This window comes from Puntigrus tetrazona, chromosome 12 (genome assembly GCF_018831695.1).
Source record: "Puntigrus tetrazona isolate hp1 chromosome 12, ASM1883169v1, whole genome shotgun sequence".
In the NCBI taxonomy this organism is placed as follows: Eukaryota; Metazoa; Chordata; class Actinopteri; order Cypriniformes; family Cyprinidae; genus Puntigrus; species Puntigrus tetrazona.
This window is the reverse complement of record NC_056710.1, coordinates 15695760-15707732: the sequence shown is the minus strand read 5'-3', so window position 1 is coordinate 15707732 and position 11973 is coordinate 15695760. Positions and strand designations below refer to the sequence as shown.

Sequence of the window (11973 nt, the reverse complement as noted above, 5' to 3'; positions counted from 1 at the left end):
TTTTTCTGACACACGGCTGAAAGCTATAATTTTCTTAATGTTGATTGGAATGGAAAAACGCGGCGCTTATCACCGCTGGTATGACACGCGCGCGCGTACGGGGAGCGCAATTGTGATCATGGAAAACATCACGCCATGACAGCTAATTATAGTGGATTGACAGCAGAAATGAAATCTCTTTTGTTCCACAGGCCCCTGGAGAACGAGTCTATCCATCTGAGCCAGCGCCAGGAGAGGAAAAACCCATCTATCGCCACCCTCCCCGCTCCTGCCAGTTTCAGCCTCCTCGGTCCTCACGTCGCCCCCGCGACCACCTCGACTCTTCCGCCCAAGCCCACCAGAGACTCCTGTCAAGGTGGCGTGAGTGTGAGAAACGCCGGCGCCTGGCAGCCAGCCCCGGAGGACTGCACTGGGACGCATCAGGTATGCCAATCACAAACTGCACCCATTCATCATAGTCTTCCTATACCAACTTCTCTCCAAAACCCGTTTGGCTCTCAGTGTGCACGATCTTGCCAGTGCCGTGGTTTGAAACTTTTTCGAGCAAATACGATAGCAGTATTCCAGTGTCTGCTATGTGAGTTTGAAGGACCACGTTTGTAGATTTCGTTGTTCTCTAATGGATTGATTTCTTGTCTCGCTGTGTTTTGCCAAGCGTTTGCTGTCTGTTTTTATTTGCTTGATTGCCTGTTACATTCAATTTCATCAAGCAATTTGCACAGTTTGACATACATATTTGTGAAATTTGAGGGCGAAGGTTCTCTGCAAAATTAATGACTCGAGTAATCTGGCTAATTGCTTCTGCCGGGAATGATACTCTCACTGTGTTTGTTGCAATTACCAAAAGTAAATGGCTGGTGCTGTGAAATACTGTAGGTATATGAAATAGTAATTCATTATCGCATATCTTTAGACATATCGAGTTATTTTACATAATTAGCCTAAATGCCTAATATTATTCACTACAGAGCACGTTACAAATTAGATGAGACACTGCAATTAACCCTGTGTTATGCCGAATATGCTTTGCCTAATTTGGTCAAAGCATCCTGATCAAAAATGTGCCTTTAAAAATTGCGTATAAAACTGTCATTGTGCTATAATATTACCAAATTGTGAGTTTTTGAGAAAAAAAGTTCTTAATTTTTTATTTTATTATTTATATTAATGATAAAAATAAGCATTATTTTTGGCAATTTTCAATCGAAAACTGAGGCGCATAAGCGTGATCAGTGAGGTTTATGATTAATCAGAGTGAAAAATTAATACAAAACCTGTTCTAATTAAAACAAAACCAACATATAAAAACAACATTTGTCAATTATATACAAAAGTATTGCAAATTTTGTCTGCCGTTTATTTTGACTGAGAACACTGTAAGCATAACAAGTAGGGTAAAAAAATAATTATTGAAAATTTTTTGAAAGTTATTACACCCCGAGCAAAGTCAGTAAGTTTTAGTCCAATGTGATAACATTAACTAGCATTTTGGGAATGGGGTCAAAATGAAACATTAACACGAGGGTCAAAGCAAATTTCAAAAATAATGCCAATATCTTATCACTGTATTTGTTTCATGTTAGTGATTTAACCACCTTCATCGAGTGCTGGAGCCGAGGCTGTTATGCTGTCAATCGTTAGAGGTGGCACTGTCATTAGCTCTCTTGTTGTATGTGAAAATGACTCCTAATTGCAGGGTTTATTTGTGGCACTACCCTGCAGGCGATGTTCATTAGCGCTTATCGCAATAGTAGTGGCGAACCTTTTTGATGGCATAATGAGCAATTCATTTTACACTGACTTGTCAAAGAAAACAACATTTTCTGGTACCGAGAGACGAAGAAGAGGCGGTGATGTTTATTTAGTCACCCTCCAACCCCACCTACCCTTCAAATGAGCATTATCGCTATGTTTAGGGGTTGTATGCGGAATAGCAGGAAACGACTTTTGATAATGTCATAAACAGCTAGGCCTATCTCTGGAAGAGCGTATGACTGGTATGTAAACAGTGGATGGTGTTACTGGGCACTTTGAAAAATTGTTGAAGAGTTTGTTCACAGTTAAATGTATATTCCGTCGTCAGTTACTCACCCTCACGTCAATCCAATCCCAACTTTATTTCTTCCACGGAAGATAAAGGTTGATTTTAGGCAGAATGTGCACACTTTTCTGCTTAGAGAGAACACAGTCTTCGGGTTCAGAATGGCTTAAGGGGTGAGTAAATAATGACTTTTCTGGTGAGCTAAGAGTGTGTGAGGCTGCAATCAGAAGGCCATAATAGCGCATTACACATGTACAGTATACATAAGTGTGCATATTTTATGCATGTATAGAATAGACAGATAAGCTACATTTACCAAAACCATAATCAACATTTACTAAAATGTAGACTATAGTTCTGTAAATATATTAAAATCCGAAATAAATGGTCTTACATCCATGATGGATTTTTTCCTTCAAATATTTTTAATGTAGCGATAAACAGATTCACTCAGCTGTTTGTAACGTGTAACTTTTATTATATTTAGCACTGCATACTGTATAAACTACCATTCAAAGACTTTTAAGAAATTAATACTTTCATTCAAAACAGATGCCATAAGTTGATCAGAGGTGATAGTAAAAACATTTATGATGTCACAAAATGCTTACATTTTTTACAGAACTACAAAAAAGTATCATGGATTCCTAAGCAGCACAACATTTTCAACATTGATGATAATAATAAGAAATGATTCTTGAGCACCAAATCAGCATATTTGTGATTCAGCTTTCCCTTAAGAGGAATGAATGATATTTAAATGTAAAACATTTATTTAAAATTTTTTTACTGTATTTGATCATAACTGCATGAAATACAGTTGACAGCACGCTAGTGGTCCAATCTGAACAAACATACATGCGATCAAATGTCAGTTTGATGCAGTGAACCTAGCACAGAAAGCATTGTTTCTTTTTTAGCACAAGCTTTATCAGATGCAAAGATTTGCAAAACACCGGCCCTGCCGTGCCATTGTAAGCATGATGGTAAACAAGGACAGTGTTTTCCACACCTTTCTCTGCTTTGTTCTAGTGACTGTTTTCCATACCTAAATTCACCTTTGGGCTAAAAGCGAAAGACATGAAAAGGAAAGTGGTGTTGATGCGATGCCCCTCTAGGGATTCTGGGATTGTTTTCACAGAAGCGTTCAGTACACATATTGATGTCAGCAGTGGCGCTAGAATCAATATTTTATCCAAAGAGCTCCAATAGGTGCTGGGTTTATCTTCCCTTAATGACACCGTCGTGTGTAATAGAATGAGTGCTGCGGGAGGATTGTTTTCAGCTGCTGGGTTCTCTGTTTTTACCTGGGGACGTGAGATTCAGCCTTAATGTACTAAATGATACAATCAGTGTTAGATAACCCTGTGTACAGGAATCGCTAAATGGCACAAGCCGGAAATTATAGCTGAAAGGGTTGACTGGGTGAAAGCAGTTAAGTCATTCGCTGTCCATTCATAAAGTTCTTTTTAGTTCCTTTTTTTGTTGTTATTAAGGTTTCAGTATGGAAAATGTTCCTGTATGTTCCATGTATGTTGTATAGATTATTTCTTTTTTTATCCAATTACATATGAAATTCACATTTGGCGTAAAATAAATTGCATTAAAAAACTAAATTGAACCGTTTCTGCAAGTTCATGTCCACTATTGTTCAAAAGTTTGCGGTTCAGTGACATTTTTGATTAATATGAAATTCAGTTATTTAATAAATTTATTAAATAAATTATTACTTCTGTTTTAACATGTTATAAATGTTTTTTTTAAACTTTCTCATATCCTCAAAGTATCCAGAAAAAAACTATCAATCAAAAAATATCAAGCAACGCAATTTTTTCAACTTCGATAATCATTAAGAAATGTTTAGTTCTTGAGCATCAGATAGAATAATATTCAAATAATTTTCTGAACGTTCAGCTTTGCCATCACAGGAATACATTGCATTTTTAACTTTTGTCACCCAAAATATTATATTCATATTTCGTAATATGACTTATTTAATTGTATTTTCGATTAAATAAAATATAGCTCGGTGACCTTTTTATGCCCCAGTCATCCAGTAGAGGTCACTATTGCATTTGAGTTTGGGCACAGAAATGAACAGAACCCTGTTGGTTCTCTTGAAGGGATGATTGAAAAGCAAAGAGGTTTTTTGTGCTTTTCAATCCTCAGCTCACTTAAATGTAAATTCTATCATTTCTGAGCAAGACGTGCTATAGGGCAGTAGATGCTCTGCCATTTTGTACCAAAGCCTTTTGTTCTTTTCCCATTAAAATGTCAGTTGTCATTCACACTGTAGCTGGTGATTAACCACACAGACGTGTTTCAGCATTGAATGAAATTGCAGCCACTTTGCGTTTAATGTCAAATAATTTTCACAGGTGCCAATGATAAATATTGACTTTTTTTTTTTTTGTGGTGTGTGGTTACTTTTGCTAATTGATAATACATCAAATATGTTTTATGCATTTTAGACCACAAATGTTGAAGCTGAAGTGTGTCATTTCTGAGGCCCCTGCTGTATATCACAGTACAGAATGAAAAAAAAGTAATGACCACACGCTGGTTATCTATCATTGGTCAGTCATAAAGATAATTCAACCACCAAACACGCCATTAGTTACAGATGTTATTGTGTTAGGCTGTTGATGCATTGTTACATTTAAAAAGAAGAAATAATAAACTTATTAACATAACTTTTTTACATTTTTTAATATTAATCTGTAAACGCTTACTTGAAAACAAGAATAAAACAATTAATAACAATAAATGTAAATAAAATTAAAAATGCTTGTTTTTAATGATAATAATTAATCGATAATACAATATTAAATAATAAATAAAATATAATTTTAAATGTGTTTTTGTAAATGTTTTGTAAAATTGGCGTATAGAAATTACTTAGTAAATCTTTTATTGCTAGTAAATTTACTAGTCAATTACAAAATAATAATAATAATAATATTAATAAAAAATTATAATTGTAAAAAGGGCAAGCAACTATTATTTAGCTATTTAATAATTATTTAAAATGTGCTTAATTCTGTATAGTTGCATGTAAAGTCCCAGTAAATCATGATCTTGGTTATATCTCCCTACCCCTACATGTTATCAGTAAATATGTTGCAAAACTTTCCTAGAATGGTTAATAAAGATATGTTGCCCTCCTCCAGTGGCCCTCGATGACAGTCTGTGTGTCTTTTGGCAAGAAGTCTGGCTTTCCGATGACTGAATAGACCAGTGACCCTAGAGCCAGCACCTTACCCTTTGCTTTTGAGGATGACGAAGATGGAACCCAAACGGTTGCCATGGAAACTGGGATCATTAGCACCAGCTGTGGTTTGTTTAAAGGTCTTAAGATTCTTCTCACGCCTTTAATTTAGTTGAACTCGTGTTAAATTACACTTATCAAAATGCTTTACTCTCGACGCGCTTGAAAGACAGCCGCAGCGCTTCATCAACGCGGCGCTGACATCCTTGTGTCCATCCATGGGTGGTTTCAGACAAAATGGGTAATTGGACAAATTGGATCAATCCCATAATTTGGGTTTTGATCGCTTATTTGACTTTAAAGTGGGGGTCATTTTGTAAAGAAAAAAATGTGCTTTGCAGTCTCATTTGATTTGTAAGTGCGCTTACTCAAGCTGTAGGAGGTTTTTCAAATAGTGTCACCGCAGGTGATGTGATATAACTGCTTCACATAACACAGACCTGCTTGTTTCTGAGTCTTTGTTGACATCAGACTGCTGGGATAAAATCTTATAAACCTCAAACTGTGTTAGTGACTCACCGGTACAAAGATCTGTATAAAGATTCACATAATAACAGATGTGTGGGTATAAATGCAACAAACGGGATCAGGTTGGCAATATAATGTATTGTTTTAATAATGTCGCTTGGCGTGTCTGATATCAATATGGTGCGTGGAAATGCTGTGGAAGCATCAAAGCAGATGGTATGAGTAGATGCGAGCTCATAATGTGAAAATACGTTCTAGCTGCGCTAGCCAGAGCACCGCAGGAATCTGTCATCAGGGACCAGTGAAGGAACTTGATATGGTTCAGTTGGACACATGACACAAACACAGACTCTGCACCCATCAGTTCAGGTTTTTTCTGCTACAGTCACCATCGCCTCCATAGCAACGCCGCTAACAAAGTTAGTCTGTGTGTTCGACAAGTGAGATTACATAATGTAAGGCTGTAGCGCTTGGATTGACACCTGGGTAACTAATGGGAGTCGCTGAATGGCATAATATGCTGAGGTTTTCATTGGATTATTTTTGTGGATTTGTCAATGGAACATGGAAGCAATTGGGCTGTGATTATTTTCTGCTGTGGTTAGTTCAATTGTTCTTGGCAGTTTAAATTTAAAGAGGTCATATGATGCTATTTCAAAGATTATTATTTAGTGTAACAGAATATGTTGACACACTTTAATGTTCAAAAAACATTATAATTCAAATACTGTACATTTGTTGTAGCTCCTCTATGCTCCACCTCTATCAAACGCATCGTTTTCTACAAAGACCATCCTTCCGACAAGCACAGTCTGCTCTGATTGGCCGGCTGAGCCAGTACATTGTAATTGGCCGAAGCATGCACCAGAAACATAACAATCATTAAGTAATCTTAATGATTTTAACTGCATCTACTATAAAAATCCAAACGCTTTCTCACAGAAACACACAGCGTCTCCTTGACATTATTTGTTTATTTTTGTTAAAATTTTTACTGTCATGCAATAGGACACATTGATACGTCAACTACTTATATACTGTATACATACTACTTATATACTTACACATAAATAAACTAGTCAACGTGTAAAGTGGATCAAACTCTTACGGCAAATTTGTCCTAAAACCTAAAAATGATATTGGCATGGTAAAATGTTTACATTTATATAACAATAAGAATTATAATTAAAAATGCTATAATGCAAATCAACCCTGGGACATAAAAGCGTGTGTCATTGAAAAACACCCATAAATCAAAGTCTTACTGTTACTTACCATTACTATACTGTTACAGTGTTTGTTGCTTTCCTTAGGGAGTTACTTTACAATCAGTATCTCTGTCTTTAAGTGCTGCTGAAATAATGTACCTTGGTTACTATCTCTGTTCACCACATTTATGGTGATTTGTTGATTGTTTTCAGAAACCGTGCGTCATATATTTGAATTTAGTTATCAAAATGTATGAGATTTTGTCAGGACACCTTTAAAATTCATCACAGACGCAACACATAGAGGGTTGTAGCTATAAAAGCTTAATTCATAAATGTTTATTTGACGTCTACTTCAGAGGATGTTCGCCTCACAACAGTCTCAGAGGGGAAGACAATAAAAGGTCTTCATGCAGTTTTAATTGTAAGTGGAGGAGACGAAACCATGTGCTATGTGTTGCTCAGTTGATAAAGAGCAAGAAGCGCTGCTCACCAGCTGATAGTACAGAGAAACCAAACACCCCGCATACAAACCTAGAAACATACGGTGCACGTGTGTGTTTATCTTATAAACCTCCAGTTTACAAGAACTGCTCTATTAGATCTTCAAGATAATTTACTTTTAATGTTACTTGAGGTGAAAGTGAATCTTTTAGCCGCTCAACTGACTTTTATGTGGTGCAATAGTCGGTAATTTATTTTATTTTATTTTTTTTACACCATGTTCATTATGGTGAAATTGTTACAGACATGACTCACCAGAGAAACAGTGGGAAGATGTTTAATCAGAGCAGTTTAAATGAGAATCAGGAGGAACTGAGAGGATGGGCTATTTAAAACATTCTATTCAGTTTTTTTTTTCCTTATTTAAGTGATTTCTCATTTATAGAAAAAATACTTTCTCAGTTCTGCCGTACTCAAGAAATGTTCATTTATGTATCTGAAAGGCATGTTGAATTTATATTCGTTTGGATTACACAGTTTTAGCGTAAACTAAACTTTAATCTCTCGAGTATTTGTCATTTATGCGTAAATTAAACAGTTAAAATAGTTGAAATGTATGAGATAAAAAAAAAATGTAATTTGATGATAAACATGTAAACTTCATTATTTTGTATTTAGTTGGTTAGCACTATTACAAACATTTAAACTGATTCATTTATGCATGTAAGGAAGTACCGGAAGTAATAAAAACATTAAAAAAATTAATTTCAGCTTTTTATCTCACATTTCAGAATTTAAGTAATTAATCTTAAAAGTGTCATAAATTGATTTTGTTGGAAATATGGCAGAAAAGATTGTTACACTGAATGACAGATTTGTGGGTAAATTCAGTATAAAATGTGTGCCATTTATTTTTGGCTCAAAAGCAAAATTGCATTTTTTTTTATTTGTCTAAACCCTTTTTCATCATTGACACGTCTTTGATGCATTTCACATTAAATGTATTAGTTAATTTGAGTTAAAACCAAACAGATGGATAGTTGATATGCAATTCTAATACATGCATCCTAAATTTAGGCCTAAATATGTTGTTTCAAGTGTATGAATCCTTTATTTTAAAAAAATATGTGTTCTTGTGAGGCGAGGTTTTGGTCCTATCCTCATTCTCCGGTGTCTTCTTGCTCTCCGGGTGTCAGTTATCACCCGAGGTGTCTGTTTCTCTCTTTCAGGGTCAGTCCTGCGTGACCATGACCGAGGGGAGACGTCGTCACTGTCGGAAGTCAAGCGCTTCCCTCGGAGTGTGGATTCGGAGAGTCGTGTCCCAGAGCCTTGGAGCGATAGAGTGCCTCTTAGAAAGACCATATCCGTCGATGACCGCCTTCTCCAGCAAACGCCAAGAGAACACCACAGACTCCTCAGCCGCATAGAGAGAGGCAAGAAGAAACTCAGGAACATTAATGTGAGTGGTAGAGATGCTTCATATCGCTGTCAAATAGAGCTCAGCTATAGGAAATTACATACTGGTCCTGGTTATAAATGTGCCCTTCGTTGCTCGTTTCTTGCAATGTCTTGTTTATTTACTCGCACATATTCTTGCGTTTAAGGACACCTCTTAGCACATCCACCTTTGTAGGCGGATATTGATGTAGCGCATACAGTGTTTTGACAGTTTCACAGCTGCTGTGCTTTTTGCCGTGAGGTTCTTCGTGAGACGCTCAGTTGTGTAACCGTTCAAAAAAGAGGTACGCTTGCCCAGAATTCATCCTGGAGTTTGATCATGGCTTTCTATTCAGCTTAACACTCATCTGTCATCCTACACCAGTGAGTCAGTGCTTTGAGGACACACTGCCTTGTAACCTTACATTAGGACTTTTTGCAGAACATGAATTCCATCCGCATACATTTACTATAGTAAAGAAGCCACTTCTGTGCAGTTCTGTGAAAGCTGTTATATGTTTGTTTATGTATATGTTAAGAGGGTATAGATAAAGAAGCATTTGTGACGGCTCTTGTGTGCCGGCCTCCGATGACCATGGCCATGAATAAAAATGAGATCTGAGCATTTCTGGCTTCTCAGACTGGATGGTTATAGATTATGGGGGAATTGCATCAAGCTTTACATTGTTTAAAACTCATTAATGTTTTGTAGATGTGAAGAAAAGGATAGAACACATGCTTCAACACAAGTGGGAGTTGTTCACTGACAACGTACTCAATTACAAAATGAAAAAAATCGTTTTAATCACGAGGCGTCTATCAGAAACAAGGTCCCTCTGGGGTAGTAGTAAGACTTATTAAAATGGAAAACCTCACCCTAAATAAATAAATGTATTTAATAAAACTAGAAGCATCATAATTCATATAATAAAGGTGAAAGCAATAATCAAGGATTTAATGAAATATTTTCATTATAAAGATGTAAGCTTGGAAAGGCGAATATTTTTTTATTTTCATAATTTTAATTTGTTTGTTTTTGATCTTTTTATTTATTATGTTATTCATGTATTATTTTTACTTTTAAATATTTGTATTTTTATCATTTTAAAATCTTAAAACTATTTAACATACATTAATATTATATGTATTTTAATATATATTTTCAACTTAATTATATACACAAATATTTCACTAAAATGAATCTAACTTAATGTTACTTTAAAAGCTATAGGGGGCGTGCTTGAGCATGCACATGGTGCAAAAAGGCCGAGATGGCTAATTGTAATGAAATATTAAAACCAGTGAGGCTGTGTTTTTGTGCAAAACGTCCCTACACCTTGGCAAAAGTTGCTTGTCACTGGAAACCTTACACAGCTGTAATTGCGGCAGTAAAAATGCATGTTTGTTGTGACGCTACTTATAGTTGATTACATCCTAATACTGTTCTATTTAGTATAAACACAAATGATGCAAAAATTTGTGAGCTTATCTTGGGAAGGAAAACATGCAGCTTGTAATGCACTTAAATAATCACTGTCTATAATATTGCGTGGTATCAGATCCTATTGCACATCAACAATGTTAAATATCAATATGGTGCGTGGAAATGCTGTGAAAGCATCAAAGCAGATGGTATGAGTAGATGCGAGCTCATAATGTGAGAATAATGTCTAGCTGCGCTAGCCAGAGCACCGCAGGAATCTGTCATCAGGGACCATGAGGGAACTTGATACGGTTCAGTTGGACACATGACACACACACAGACGCTGCACCCATCAGTTCAGGTTTCTTTCTGCTACAGTCACCATCGTTTCCATAGCGATGAATGAATGAAGTTGGATTCTTCGTGTCTTTCAATGTCAGATTACCTATCTTTTTTAAAGTGTTGCATGCAAGGCACAATTGTGCTGATGTAACTTAAAGAATCTTTGAATTGTGTAATATGCTGAGATTTTTTTCTGCTTGTTTGTGAGTTGTAAAAACAGACATCCAGTAATTGTTCTGTTCTTGAAAAGAACATTGATTGTGATTTATTTTTTTGTGTGCGGTTAGTCTCTTCATTAACGAGTTCATTTAGATCTCAGGAGATGTCATTAAACAAGTGCTGGCAAAATAATATAGGCCTACCACTGATATCATCTGTGTGCACTCCAATCTGTGTAATTTGTTTCAGGATTGTTTTTGCAAAGGGTCTCTATAGGCTCGAGTTTGATAATCACAATGGTTAAGATTTTGTCTGGGCGCACATTAAAGGAATAGTTCACCTAAAAATGAAAGTTTTCCGAAAATTCACTTATGCAGATGAGTTTGTTTCTTCATTGAAACAAGTTTAGAGAATTTTAGCATCACGTCACTTGCTCACCAATGGATCCTCTTCGCTGAATGCGTGCAAACAGTTGATAAAACAATCATCTACAAATAATGCACCACTCCAGTCTATCAATTAACGTCTTGTAAAAGAAAACATAATGGATTATGCGATCATAAAGACATTTGTATCTTCGATCCATTGTTTACAGCTAAAATGCAAGTCGTCTAACCATAATATTGCTTTCTCCGGTAAAAGAAAAATTGTCTGAAATATGCACGTTCAAGCTCACAAATATATACAGTCCTAAATATAAAATAGTAAAATACAAAAGGTTTGAGGATGTAATCTATCCTGTCATACGTTTTTGTTTCAATAAACCAAGAGTGAATCATACGTCAGTGGATTTTATTTTATTTAACTGGAATAAATACAGTGCATGTCTCATTTCATCACTCATGACAACCACAGCCACAAGTCTCAGAAAAAGCATTGAAAATGTCAAATTCCAGCACCAGATCTTTTTTTGTGCATATTTATAGATGCAAATCTCTTTTGAGATGATTCCAAAATTACTCATTAATGCGGTGACAAACATCCACCATATGAGACGGACTATACTAATTACTTTTGATCAAAATGTTTATCCCTGAGTTTTCCTGTTGGTTAGACAGTAAACATCGCCTAAAAACTTTATGCATGTCTGCACGATGCATGTATGTTTTAGTAAAAATGAAACCATGTATATCTGAAAGCAAAACATGCACAGAGGTTTGCATATGTCCCGTTAGAGCATTAA

At 35.9% G+C, this 11973-nt stretch overlaps 1 protein-coding gene across 1 annotated transcript in view; it reads left to right on the top strand.

The window, feature by feature from the left end:
- Nucleotides 1-370: 370 nt before the first annotated feature.
- LOC122355843 (ankyrin repeat and fibronectin type-III domain-containing protein 1-like) overlaps nt 371-11973 on the top strand; it is a 61845-nt gene continuing 50242 nt past the window's right edge. Inside the window, 2 exon segments of the mRNA XM_043254414.1 lie at nt 371-423; nt 8659-8888. The gene's annotated coding sequence lies outside the window, so the exon portion shown is untranslated.